Source organism: Arachis ipaensis, chromosome B07 (assembly GCF_000816755.2).
Source record: "Arachis ipaensis cultivar K30076 chromosome B07, Araip1.1, whole genome shotgun sequence".
NCBI lineage: Eukaryota > Viridiplantae > Streptophyta > Magnoliopsida > Fabales > Fabaceae > Arachis > Arachis ipaensis.
The window spans coordinates 47,830,276-47,842,522 of record NC_029791.2 but is presented as its reverse complement, the minus strand read 5'-3'; the positions used below and the strand labels follow the sequence as shown (position 1 = coordinate 47,842,522).

Here is a 12,247-nt window from a genome sequence, read left to right as displayed (position 1 = left end):
TAAACTCTGAAATTACTTAACACACATATCAAGGTATCTAATGGTAATAAGAGAGGATTAATATTAGCAAATTAAGACCAAAGAAACATATTTTCAGTCATGGCACAAAATCAGGAAGGAAAATGTAAAACATGCGAATAGTATGAATAAGTGGGTAAAGAGTTGATAAAAACCACTCAATTGAGTACATGATAAACCATAAAATAGTGGTTTATCAGCCGCCTTGTGAATTATTGTTGAAGTTTTGAGGTCTCTGAGATTGGTCCCTCCATCCAAAATTTGGGTGATTTCTCCACCCCTGATTGTATGTCTTAGAATATGGATCATTGTTGGGATTTCTAGGACCACTCTCCATATAATTGACCTGTTCAGAAGAACATTGAATATAGTCATAATTATCATTTTGCACAAAATTACCTGTCATGTCATAAGAGACTTCTTGAGTTGGATTTTGGGTGTTGATGGCTGAGACTTGCATGCCACCCATCTGTTGAGTAAGTAGACTTATTTGCTGAGACATAAGCTTATTCTGAGCAAGAAGAGCATTAAGAGCTTCTACTTCCATAACACCCTTCTTCTGAGGAGCCTCAGAGTTCACAGGATTCCTATTAGATGAGTATAGATATTGGTTACTAGCAACTAATTCAATCAGCTCAATAGTCTCCTCCGGTGTCTTCTTCTTGTGCAATAAACCACCTGCATAATTATCTAAGCACATCTTGGACATTTCACCCAAATCTTCATAAAAGATGTCTAGTTGGGTCCATTTAGAGAACATGTCCGGAGGGCATTGCCTAATCAGTAGCTTGTACCTCTCCCAAGCTTCATAAAGAGTTTTACCATCCCTCTACCTGAAGGTCTGAACCTCCACCCTAAGCTTAATCAGCTTCTTTGGTGGAAAAAATTTAGTAAGAAACTCAGTAACAACCTTGTCTCAAGTATTCAAACTCTCCTTGGGTTGGGAATCTAGCCATAGATTTACTCCATCCCTCAGAGCAAACGGGAGGAGCATGAGTTTGTACATCTCTGGGTTCACTCCATTTGTCTTCACAGTATCACAAATCTGCAGAAAATTAGAAATAAATTGATTTGGGTCTTCGTGGGGAAGACCATGATGCTGGCAGTTTTATTGCACCAGGGTGACCAATTGTGGCTTCAACTCAAAGTTGTTCGCAGTTATAGGAGGCACCACAATGCTTTTACCATAAAGATCTGCAGTAGGATCAGAGTAAGAGCCAAGCACTCTCCTTTGTTCTTCATTCCCATTCGGATTTGCCACATTGGCATTAACAGCATTATTGTGATCCATAGTGGATTCTGCAGGCTTGCAAAGTCTTGCTTATTGTAAACGTCGCCTACAAATCCTTTCAGGTTCTGGATCAAAGTCTAACAGAGGTTCCTTGTCTCAGTTCCTGCGCATAAACAAACAGAAAACAAGAAAAGGTGGAAATCTCTACATCAGAGTGCAGAGAAGTCCCAGTGAGGTATCCTGTGTAAAATAATAAAATAAAAATGCTAAATAAAATAAATAAATAAATTTAAAAAATGATACTAAAATTAAACAGAAATTTTTCGAAAATTAACAAGAAAAATAAACAAGACAATTAAAATAAAATTAACTAGGTGACACCAAACTTAATTTCAGAAATTAAGGAAAAATATTAGTGCTATTAAAAAAAATTTTCGAAAATAATAAGCTAAATTTAAATAAAATTAAAACTAAAATGCCTAATCTAAGCAATCAAATAACTGGTTGTTGTTAATCACTATCACTCCCCGACAACGGCGCGAAAAACTTAGTGCGGTAATTTATAACCCACAAACTAACCGGCAAGTGCACCGGGTCGTACCAAGTAATACCTCAGGTGAGTGAGGGTCGATCCCATGAGAATTGAAGGACTAAGCAACAATGGTTAATTGATTTACTTAGTTAGGCAAACAGAAAATAGTGTTTGAGATTTCAAAAGACATTAAACAATATTAAGAATATTAAAAGAGCAAGTAAATAAGTTGGAAATAAAATATGGAGAAGGCAGTTAAGGCTTCAGAGTGATCTATTTTTCGGATTGACTTTTCTTATTAATTTATTTTAATCATGCAAGATTTAATTCATGGCGAACTATATGTGACTAGACCCTAATTCCTTAGACCTTCCTAGTCTCCTCTAACATTCATCAACTGCCAATTCCTTGGTGAATTAATTCCAATTAAGGGGTGAAGTTCAATTCTAGTTATATGCCACATAAATCCTAATTACCCAAATATAAAAGGATTATATGTCACGTATCCCGTTAAATCCAGATAATTAAAATTTAGGAGACATTGTTTTCAAGTTATTGTTCAAGTAAAGAGCTTTTCCAAGTTATACAAGAACTCAATTAGAACATGGGTCATACTTCCGTTCCACCCAAGCTCATAAAATAAAGAATGAAAACAATTTCTTAAATATAAATCAAGACATGAATTATAACAGAAAAACAATAAAATCAATCCATACAATAGATAGAACTCCTAACCTTAACAGTGGAGGTTTAGTTGCTCATGGTTCAGAGTGAAAAATAAGGATTGTAAATTGTGAATTGGAATAATGTTCTTCTGGAACCCCCTGTTGGAATCCCTTTTTATATCTAATCCTAATTAATTTAAAATCTATCTTATAAAACTAAAATAATATCTTTTTTATTTTTAAAATAAAAATTAAAGTTTAAATCAAAATTAATTAAAGCAATCAGCATGTCTTCAATTGATAGATGGGGACCACTTGCTTTGTAGGGCCCACGCTTAACTTTGAGTGACAGCCATTCTTGTGTGAATCTCCCTTGAGTATCTGCTATTTCCTAGCTCTAGTCTGTGTTTCTGGGCCAAAAACTGGGTCGAGACTCGACCTGAAATCGCCCCTAGCGTTTTCTGCATATCGCGCATGTCACGCGTACGTGTCAGTCACGCGTACGCGTCGATGGCCTTTTTCGTGTGTCACGCGTACGCGTCAGGTACGCGCACGTGTCGCCATGGACAGCTCCAGATCACGCGCACGAGTCTGGCACGCGTAGGCATCGCTCTTCACTGGTCAACTATTTGGTTTCTTCTCTTTCTCTGCATAAACTCCATCAAATCCAACCAAATGCTACCTAAAATAAACAGAATTGTACAAGACTCAAAGTAGCATCCATAGTGGCTAAAAGATAATTAATTTTTGATAAAACTTAACAATTAAAATGAAAATTCACAAGGAAAAGATAGGAAAGTTGCTCACGCATCACAACACCAAACTTGAATTGTTGCTTGTCCTCAAGCAACCAAACTAATATAAGCTTAGAATGTGAATTTGCATAAGAATGAGAGTTCGATTAAGCTCATGTCTCTTCTTATAGTGGGGTTTACAACTGTAATCTTGAATAGTTTTGGCATCTCACTCTCCTTTGAATCAGAAGAATGTTACTGTCATTCGAAATTAGAATCCGGATAATATTATGAACTCTCTGAATTTTTTGTAACTCCATTTAATCCTTGAACACAGCAATTTTTCTTTTCTTTGGTGCTTTGCACCTTGAGCCTAGCCGTGACTTTAAATATTTTGTCTCAAGTTTTACTTGACACAGAAACACCACAAGCACTTAACTGGGGAACTCTTTTGAAGTTCTGATTTTTCTTTCAGTTACTCCCAGACAGTGATGCTCAAAGCCTTTGGCGTACTCTTGTTGATTGCAATTGATTTCGACTCTAAATATTTTGTCTCAAGGATTACTTGACACAAGAACACCACAAGCATGTAACTAGGGAAACAACTCTTTGAGCTTTTAATCATGTCTGACCTCCGTAGTCATTGATGCTCAGAGCCTTGGACCTGGCTTCTTTTTTTTTTTTTTGCTATTTCTTTTGCTTCAAGGTTTAAATTTTTGTTTATTTCAGAGAAGTCATAATAATTCTCTAAATTCATGTTCCTTGTACATCAACATTCTTTGATTCACATTTAAATATGCACTGTTCATGTCATGCATTCAGAATTACAGAAAATACTACCACATGTAAGTGAATAAGACTACTCTTCAATATAAACTCAATTTCTCATGCAATATATCACTTCTTTTTCTTTTTCTTTTTAGATTCAAGTTCAGTGAGCGGTACATGAGACAAATAACAGAATAAACTAATTCTAAGAACTAAAAGTACTAAAGATCATGCAGGCAATTAAAGCAACAAAAAACAGAAAACAACAAAATAAGAATGGAAGAGAAATAGAATGAAAGGAACTCAACCACCTCAGTTATGTTAGTGGCCATCTCATTCCTCCATGAAGAGCATTCATCTCCCTTTTGTGCTTTAAAAAAAACCATCAGCGAAGCGACAACACCAAACTTAAATGTTTTCTTGTCCTCAAGCAAAGAAGAACTGAAAATAAAATAAAAAAAATAGTAAGATGAAAGAATAATAAAAGGATAAAAGAACGAGAGAGAATTAGGATTGGGGTGTTTAATTTAGGCGTCGCATGTGACGCGTACGCGTAAGGCATGCGTACACGTGGATCGCGTTAAGTTCAGATGACGCGTACGTCCCTACGCGTCAGGGACGCGTACGCGTGGACTTGGTTTTGTGCAAATCACGCGAAGGCGGCCGCGCGCACGCACAACTCTCTGCTCGCATGGTATGGGAATCAAAATTTTTATATGACGCGTGCGCGTCATGCACGCGCACGCGTGGATGGCCAATTGGGGAAAGGACGCGCACGCGTTAGGGATGTGTACGCGTGATGGGACTTGTGCTCCCAGCACCACTCCAGTCCCACACCATCACAACTTTCGGCCATTCACCTATTTACGTCGATTTTTCAAGATCACGCGTACAATAGAAAAAAAATAATTCTTAAATATAAATCAAGACATGAATTAAAACAGAAAAACAATAAAATCAATCCATACAATAGACAGAACTCCTAACCTTAACAGTGGAGGTTTAGTTGCTCATGGTTCAGAGTGAAAAATAAGGATTGTAAATTGTGAATTGGAATAATGTTCTTCTGGAACCCCCTGTTGGAATCCTTTTTTATATCTAATCCTAATTAATTTAAAATATATCTTCTAAAACTAAAATAATATCTTTTCCTATTTTTAAAATAAAAATTAAAGTTTAAATCAGAATTAATTAAAGCAATCAGCATGTCTTCAATTGATGGATGGGGACCACTTGCTTTGTAAGGCCCACGCTTAACTTTGAGTGACAGCCATTCTTGTGTGAATCTCCCTTGATTCTCTGCTATCCCCTGGCTCTAGTCTGTGTTTTTGGGCCGAAAACTGGGCCGAGACTCGGCCTGAAATTGCCCCCAGCATTTTCTGCGTTTTCTGCATATCGTGCATGTCACGCGTACGCGTCAGTCACGCGTACGCATCGATGGCCTTTTTCGTGTGTCACGCGTACGCGTCAGGTACGCGCACGCGTCGCTGTGTAATTTCGCTTTTCATGCGTACGTGTCAGGTACGCGCACGCGTCGCCATGGACAGCTCCAGATCACGCGAACGCATCAGGCACGCGCACGCGTCAGGCCCGCGCACGCATTGCTCCTTGCTGGTCAGCTCTTTGGTTTCTTTTCTTTCTCTACAGAAACTCCATCAAATCCAACCAAATGCTACCTAAAATAAACAGAATTGCACAAGACTCAAAGTAGCATCCATAGTAGCTAAAAGATAATTAATTCTTGATAAAACTTAACAATTAAAATGTAAATTCACTAGGAAAAGATAGGAAAGATGCTCACGCATCAGTCCTACACTGAAGGCTCTGCATTGGACCAGCCAATAATTAAAATCATGGATAAGAAAGAGCAGGATTAAACCTCAAAATTGAAATGACTTAATCAAACCTGATGTTCTTAACTTTACTGTCAGGAGGATTGCTGCAGATGATATGTGTGACACAATGTCTTGAGAAATAATTCTCGAACTTTCCACCATACTTTAACATGTAGCCCCGTAGCTCCTATAACATGTTGGTTATTAATGTCAAGTCATCCCTTTGTTTTACTGAACCAAAACAAACTACAATTGATTCAAACTTAGAATTTCATTCTGCACTAAGCTTAAAAGAAGGTTGGCAACTTTCACATTTGATTATTTCACATCCCTTCATTTTCTTCCGTTCTATTCTATATCTAAAGACACGCCCAAGCAATATGCTAGTAATCAGTAAAATGACTAGCTTAGTGCATTAGTTTCTTCATAAACAAATGTTTGAGATCAGGTATACCTACTGTTCTTGTATGGATACCTTGAGGGGAGCTCGGCTTCTATAAGTCGACGCCGAGTTGTTTCCTTCAACATCGATCTGTGAACTTTGGGAAGTCCGAGCTTGCACTTGTAAAGAGGATGATCCAAAGTGGGGGAGTGTACCTGCAAAGGCACTCCGAAACTTAAGTTAGTATTGAGAATTCAATGTGTCTTTTGAGGATAAAATATCATACCTTTATAGGTGGAGCAGAATAGGTCGGTTATACTTCTGCTGGTCATCTGTATTGAAGAGCATTAAACAGCTGAAAATATCTGGTCGGACATTTTGATTTCAGAATATAGTTTGTTTGAGTCTGATTCAAATGCGTAACGCCGAGTTATAACGTGTTTTGCCGAATTATAACGCATGATACCGAATTATAACGCATGATGTTGAGTTATGATATTAGGTTTATAATGGCCGGACACCTACCATAGAGTCCTGAATTTATACAAATGAAGAACAGTGAAATCCAATCCTCTTGCATGATTTCTTTTGTTTGAGGGAATAGGTATCATGCCATCTCACTCCTTCCTTGCAAAGCAGCAAGGTGAAGGAGTCACTCCACTTCCACCCTAATTTATGGCAACAAATTGTTGTACAGCAATACATAAGTAAGTTGTTTTAGAACAGGTACAGCCACATTTGATGCTATGCTAGCAGTTGTATCCATCCGTGTTAGGCTTCTTGATTGTGTATTCCTTGACTGCAAAAGAATGGAACCAAATTAAGGAAAATTTGTTTGTTCTGAGCATTCATCTATTGTCTTATATATAGATCTGACTCTGGAAGTTGCTATATGGCAAGCATACTTAGTTTTAATTACGCAGGAGTTAATTAATATTATTTATCAATACGGGATTATTGGAGTAACGATTTATTTGTTTGTGTGATTTCAATATCACGGGCTCAAGCCATCAAATCAACCACTGAGAACCATATATAGCGCTAGAAGCTTGTTGTAATTTAACAGTAAAATATACATTTCAAGTACTTTAATTATATCAAAACTTGTTAGCAAAATCTTGAAATGTGTTAACTCTTAACCATAAATAGTGTATTATTTAATTGTAATCTTATCCAAATATTTGATCTCACAAGAAATCTTAAACATGATCTCACCTAAATGAATCAATATAATTGTGATCTAGAGTATTATTGAAGAGATAAAATTGCATTAGTGAATACTTTTAGATTGTATCAAACACTAGAACAAAACTACTAGGCATTCAGATCCTTATAGGCTTTATCATATCTACCTTATGTTGATCGGTCATGAACCAAATTGACTATTAGTAAATAAGTAGCTCATTGAGGTAAAATTTGAACAGAGCTTCAAAGTATGGTATGCGCTAATAACTTAAACACCAGATTTCATGAATCTTGAAACGTACTTAAAATTTGACCTAATATGAACACGAATTAGAAACAAAAATCATAAATTAAAAACTGCAGAATACAAATCTGACCTAATATGTACTTTAACTGGAAGACTGCTGTTGTTACCGAAAAAGAAGTTACCACAGGAGGCGGCGCTAAGAAAAGAACGACGCGATGCGAGAAACGGTAGATTTAGACGCAGATGTGACGATCTGCGACATGGATGAACGAGCAGAGGAAGAACGCGGCGAAGGGGGCATACGATGATGAAGACTTGAGGAGGCGAGATAGCACCGACAAGAATGGTGCCGACAAGAACGGTGCGGACCAGGACTCGCCGGAGAGGGAGGGAAGCAGCGATAGGGACACTGTGAGGAAAGAGCTCCGCGTAAATTAGGGTTAAAAAGTTGTGTTTTTTTAATATATTTTTGAAATTTAACTTGTTTAATGTATTGATTAGTAAAAAAGAATAGTGACCGATTTAGAAACCAATTAATTTATAACAAATTTTTTAGTGGTTGTAAATTCAGTTGCTAAGAATTACAATAGCGATCAATTTAATGACCAATTTCTCTAACCCCATGATTTTATAGTTGGTCGCTAAAATCGGTTGCTATATTATCTCTTAACAACCGATTTAGTGACTACTACATTAGCGACCAAATTAGCTACCAACTATTTTTTTCAGCCTAATTTTATATCGGTTGCTAATTCGGTCGCTAAACTATAAAATAGCAACCGATTTAGCGACCAACTACTTTAAAAGTAGCATTTTAAAGTTGGTCGCTAAATCAGTTGCTATTTTAACACTTAGCAACCGATTTAGTGACCAACTTCTTAGCGACCAACAATTATTAAGCTTGTTTTTATATTGGTCACAAAATCGGTCGCTAAATTAAAAATAGCGACCGATTTAGTCACCAACGGACTCCAAAAGCCTTTTTTTGTTTTGGTTGCTAATTCGGCCGCTAAATTAAAAAATAGCGGCTGATTTTAGCAACCAAGAGTAGATAGTCACTAAATCGGTCGCTAATTGAAATTCAGCGATCAATTTAGTAACCAACTTTTTCTTTTTCTAAAAAATTTTGATTGAACCTTGGCCCACGGGCTGGTATTTTCCATCCCACCAAATAGGGGTGCACATGGGTCGGGTGAAGCCGGGTTTGATGTGACCCAGACCCGGCCCGAAATATACACCGGGTCTATTTATCAGACCCGAACCCGACCCTAGACCCGATGAAACCAATACACTTTCGGGCCACAATTATACCGGGTAAAAACCGGGTGAAACCGGGTGAAAACCGGACCGCTAACATTACATTACGTTGATACCTTCTTGTAAGTTAGCATGTATAAATATCCAAATTTTCAAGACTCCAACCATTATTTAACATGGTAAAATTCACTTAGAAAAATATAACAAGAACCAACCATTCTTCAAAATTAAAGCATAACCACAATCAATACTAATATTGTCTAATAATACCAAATATTTAAATCAATACAAATAACACAATATTATGCATTAGTCTAAAGTCTTATGCATTCTAAACATAAAACATTAACTTATAGTTTTATAATGACTAATAACACAAAATATTAAAATTTACAATACTTAAATTCCACATAAGAATAGTCATGATCCATCACTAATAACACAAAATATTAATTGTGTATGATGATCGGGTCACCGGGCCGACTTCGGGTGACCCGAGCTATGGCCCGGACCCGACCCGAAATAATGACCGGGTCTATTTTTGAGACCCTTACCCGGCTCTAAACCCGATGAAATCACACCAAATTAGCCCCAAAAGTGTTTGGGACCGGGCCGGGTCTGTGCACCCCTACCACCAAAATTCGTGAGTTTGGTAGTATAGATTTGGTGAGTTTTTTTTTTTTAATTTTACGAATTTTAAATCCTAACCTAACCCATCCTTTATAACGAGTTTCACGAATTGATTCGGCTGGTTCAATTTATTTTACCAGTCCCATCATTGGTCATCTTATTTGGATCATAATCTAATTTTTAGTATAAAATGAGTTTGAAAATCAGGATACTCAAAAAGGTAGAAGTAATTTAATAATCTAAACCAATTTGGTTAACCCAGATTATCATAATTATCTGATGAGCAAAGTTAAATGATTAAAAAATTTATTATTTTTTGTTAATATTTGACTAACTCTAAATAAAATACTTTTTAAATATAAGTAAATTAAAATTAATTTTTTCATAAAATTAAAACAAAAAAAAAATAAATTAAATACAGTAATTTGTCATAAGTCATAACTCAAAGGCAACAGATTTCTTTTTTTCCTTCAGATAAAATAAAATAAAATAAAATTTAGGAGAGGGGTTGGTGCTCTAAGAAAAGGACTAACTAGAAATCTTAATATTTGCATACGAAAGTCTCTCCTCTGGTTGTTGAAAAGCTTTATAATAGTGATGTGAAATTCATTTACAAATTTTAATTATCCCGTTTCATAAATTCGACGATTCCCCTAAATATCTATTATATAAATTAAACTTATTTGCATGTCGCATGTTCCACAGGGTGCTTTGTTTGGTCGTTTTCTTTATTTTCGCGTGTTTATTAATACATTAAATAAGCGAAAATATCGATAACATTTTAATAGTTGAAAAATAAATTGATTGTATTTTGTACGACACAATATAGAGATGGCAAAATTTTTCAAAATGCAAAAATTTTTTTGAAAACTGTTCCAAATGGAGATTTGATTGTGAAATTTTTTTTTATGATGATGAAATGGGAGGCAAAATTTTTTGGAGGCAGGCGCAGGGACCAAGCAGGAATTCCCAGCTCGTTTCCGTTAATTCCCGAAATTCATAAATTTACTTAATTGTTCTTAATAGTTTATTTCTAATATATATTTTGTAGTCATTTCACATGCTATAAATATAAAGAGAGAGAGAGAAAGAGAGAGAAACCCAAAATTTCTAATCTTTATTTGCATAAGCCTTCTTTAACTCATAGATTCTTAACGTCACCCATAATCCATCCAACCTCTCTGCAGCCACCTCCTCGCCACTCTCCCGTCTCACTGCATTCTCACCCCTCACCGTTCCATCACCTTCACCGCAGTTCTCTATATTCGTTGCGTTCCTTTTCACAACTCTGTCGTTGTGTCCATTCTCTTCTCTGATGCTGCATCCCCCACCTCGTCCACTGCTCTGTGCTCCGGCTCGCTGTGGCGTCCCCCACTGCGTCATTTTGAAATAAGTCACCATCTTATTGTTTGGACTTTTGTATAAAATCTTGCTATTTTTGTATAGGATAGATACTTTCAGCTCTATTCCTATGAAAATTAATAATTAGTCAGAACTATAAGAGAGATGGAGAATGGAGTCCCTGCAAAAGATGGGATCTTATGGGGAATGGGAATGGGGAGCAATATTCCCCATGGCGAAAAACGGGGACGGAGAGCAAATCTAGGGACGGGGATAGGCGGATAGGGAGCAGGAAGGCATCCCCGGCCCTGCTCTACTCCGTTGACATCCCTAACACAATATGAAAATTATTTTTTTATGACACTAATTTTCATATTTAATTTTGATGATATGTAGAAGTGTGAGGGGTGGTGAAAAACACGCAATTATGAAGTTGACAGCATCTCGCAGGAGACAACATGCTGATGCTGACATCTTGCCGGGGGCGAGATTCTGTGATGGCAATACGTGTTTACGGACTAGTTCAGTATTTTGTTGTTCCTGTTACTCTAATTTATGCAAACCGCAAGAAAGCTCCACTACGGTATGCGTCCTGCATGTACTCTGGGTGTGGCCTTCTCCCACCTCACTCAACCACGTATAGCTTCCTTATTCTCTTTTAGCATTGTGGTTTTTCTCGCAGTGTGTATTGTTATCATAGTAACGAGTTACTGAATTTATGAGATTTAAAGTGAGTATTTTTATTTGTGATAATAGAAAGTGTAGTATATTTTATTTATGATAGTATTAAAGCTGCTTATTTGTGATAATGTTAAAGTTGTGTGAATTGTAAAGAGTGAGTGTAAAGTGTGGTTGAAAAATGGTTAAGTACTTTTTTCGTCTTTAACATCTTGAATCAAAATCAAAATTATTTTTGATTTTTTTTATTATTAATATCATCTTCAATGTTAAAATTCGTTTTAAAACCATTTTTTTCACATAAAATGTTAATTACATAACAATTTTGTCCCATCATAAAATGTTAATAAAACATCCTCTTCCATCCACTAACTACCCCATCATCATCATCTACTCATCACTATCACCNCATTAAGGAACTCTGAGAAAGAATCAACACTGTTAAGAACACTCATAAAATAACCAAAGCCATGAAGCTCGTAGCCGTCAGGGTCCGATGAGCCCAAGAAGTCGTCCTAAACGGCAGACTTTTCGCCAAAATGCTCGTCGAAGTCTTGCAAGATATCAACTACCGTTTTCGAGATGATAATGGCATTGTCCCCCTTACGGACGTCAGGCTTGTCAACTCCGTCGCCCCTCATTATCGTCACTAAGACTGCGACCTCTTTGGTAGTTTCAGTAACACCGTCTTGAAGAAAGCTAAAACTCGGATTTAATAGTTACATAAGCTTGGCTTGAATTGCA

The 12,247-nt window shown here is 36.6% G+C and overlaps 1 long non-coding RNA gene across 1 annotated transcript in view; it reads right to left on the bottom strand.

Annotated features, from left to right (window-relative positions):
• The window catches only part of LOC110264604, an 11,538-nt gene extending 4,289 nt beyond the window's left edge, over positions 1–7,249 (bottom strand). The window contains exons 1-3 of the long non-coding RNA XR_002350779.1: positions 6,691–7,249; positions 1,060–1,063; positions 24–37 (exon numbers count right to left, since the gene is read on the bottom strand). This is a non-coding gene — a long non-coding RNA (uncharacterized LOC110264604). The remainder of the gene's footprint in view (positions 1–23; positions 38–1,059; positions 1,064–6,690) is intronic.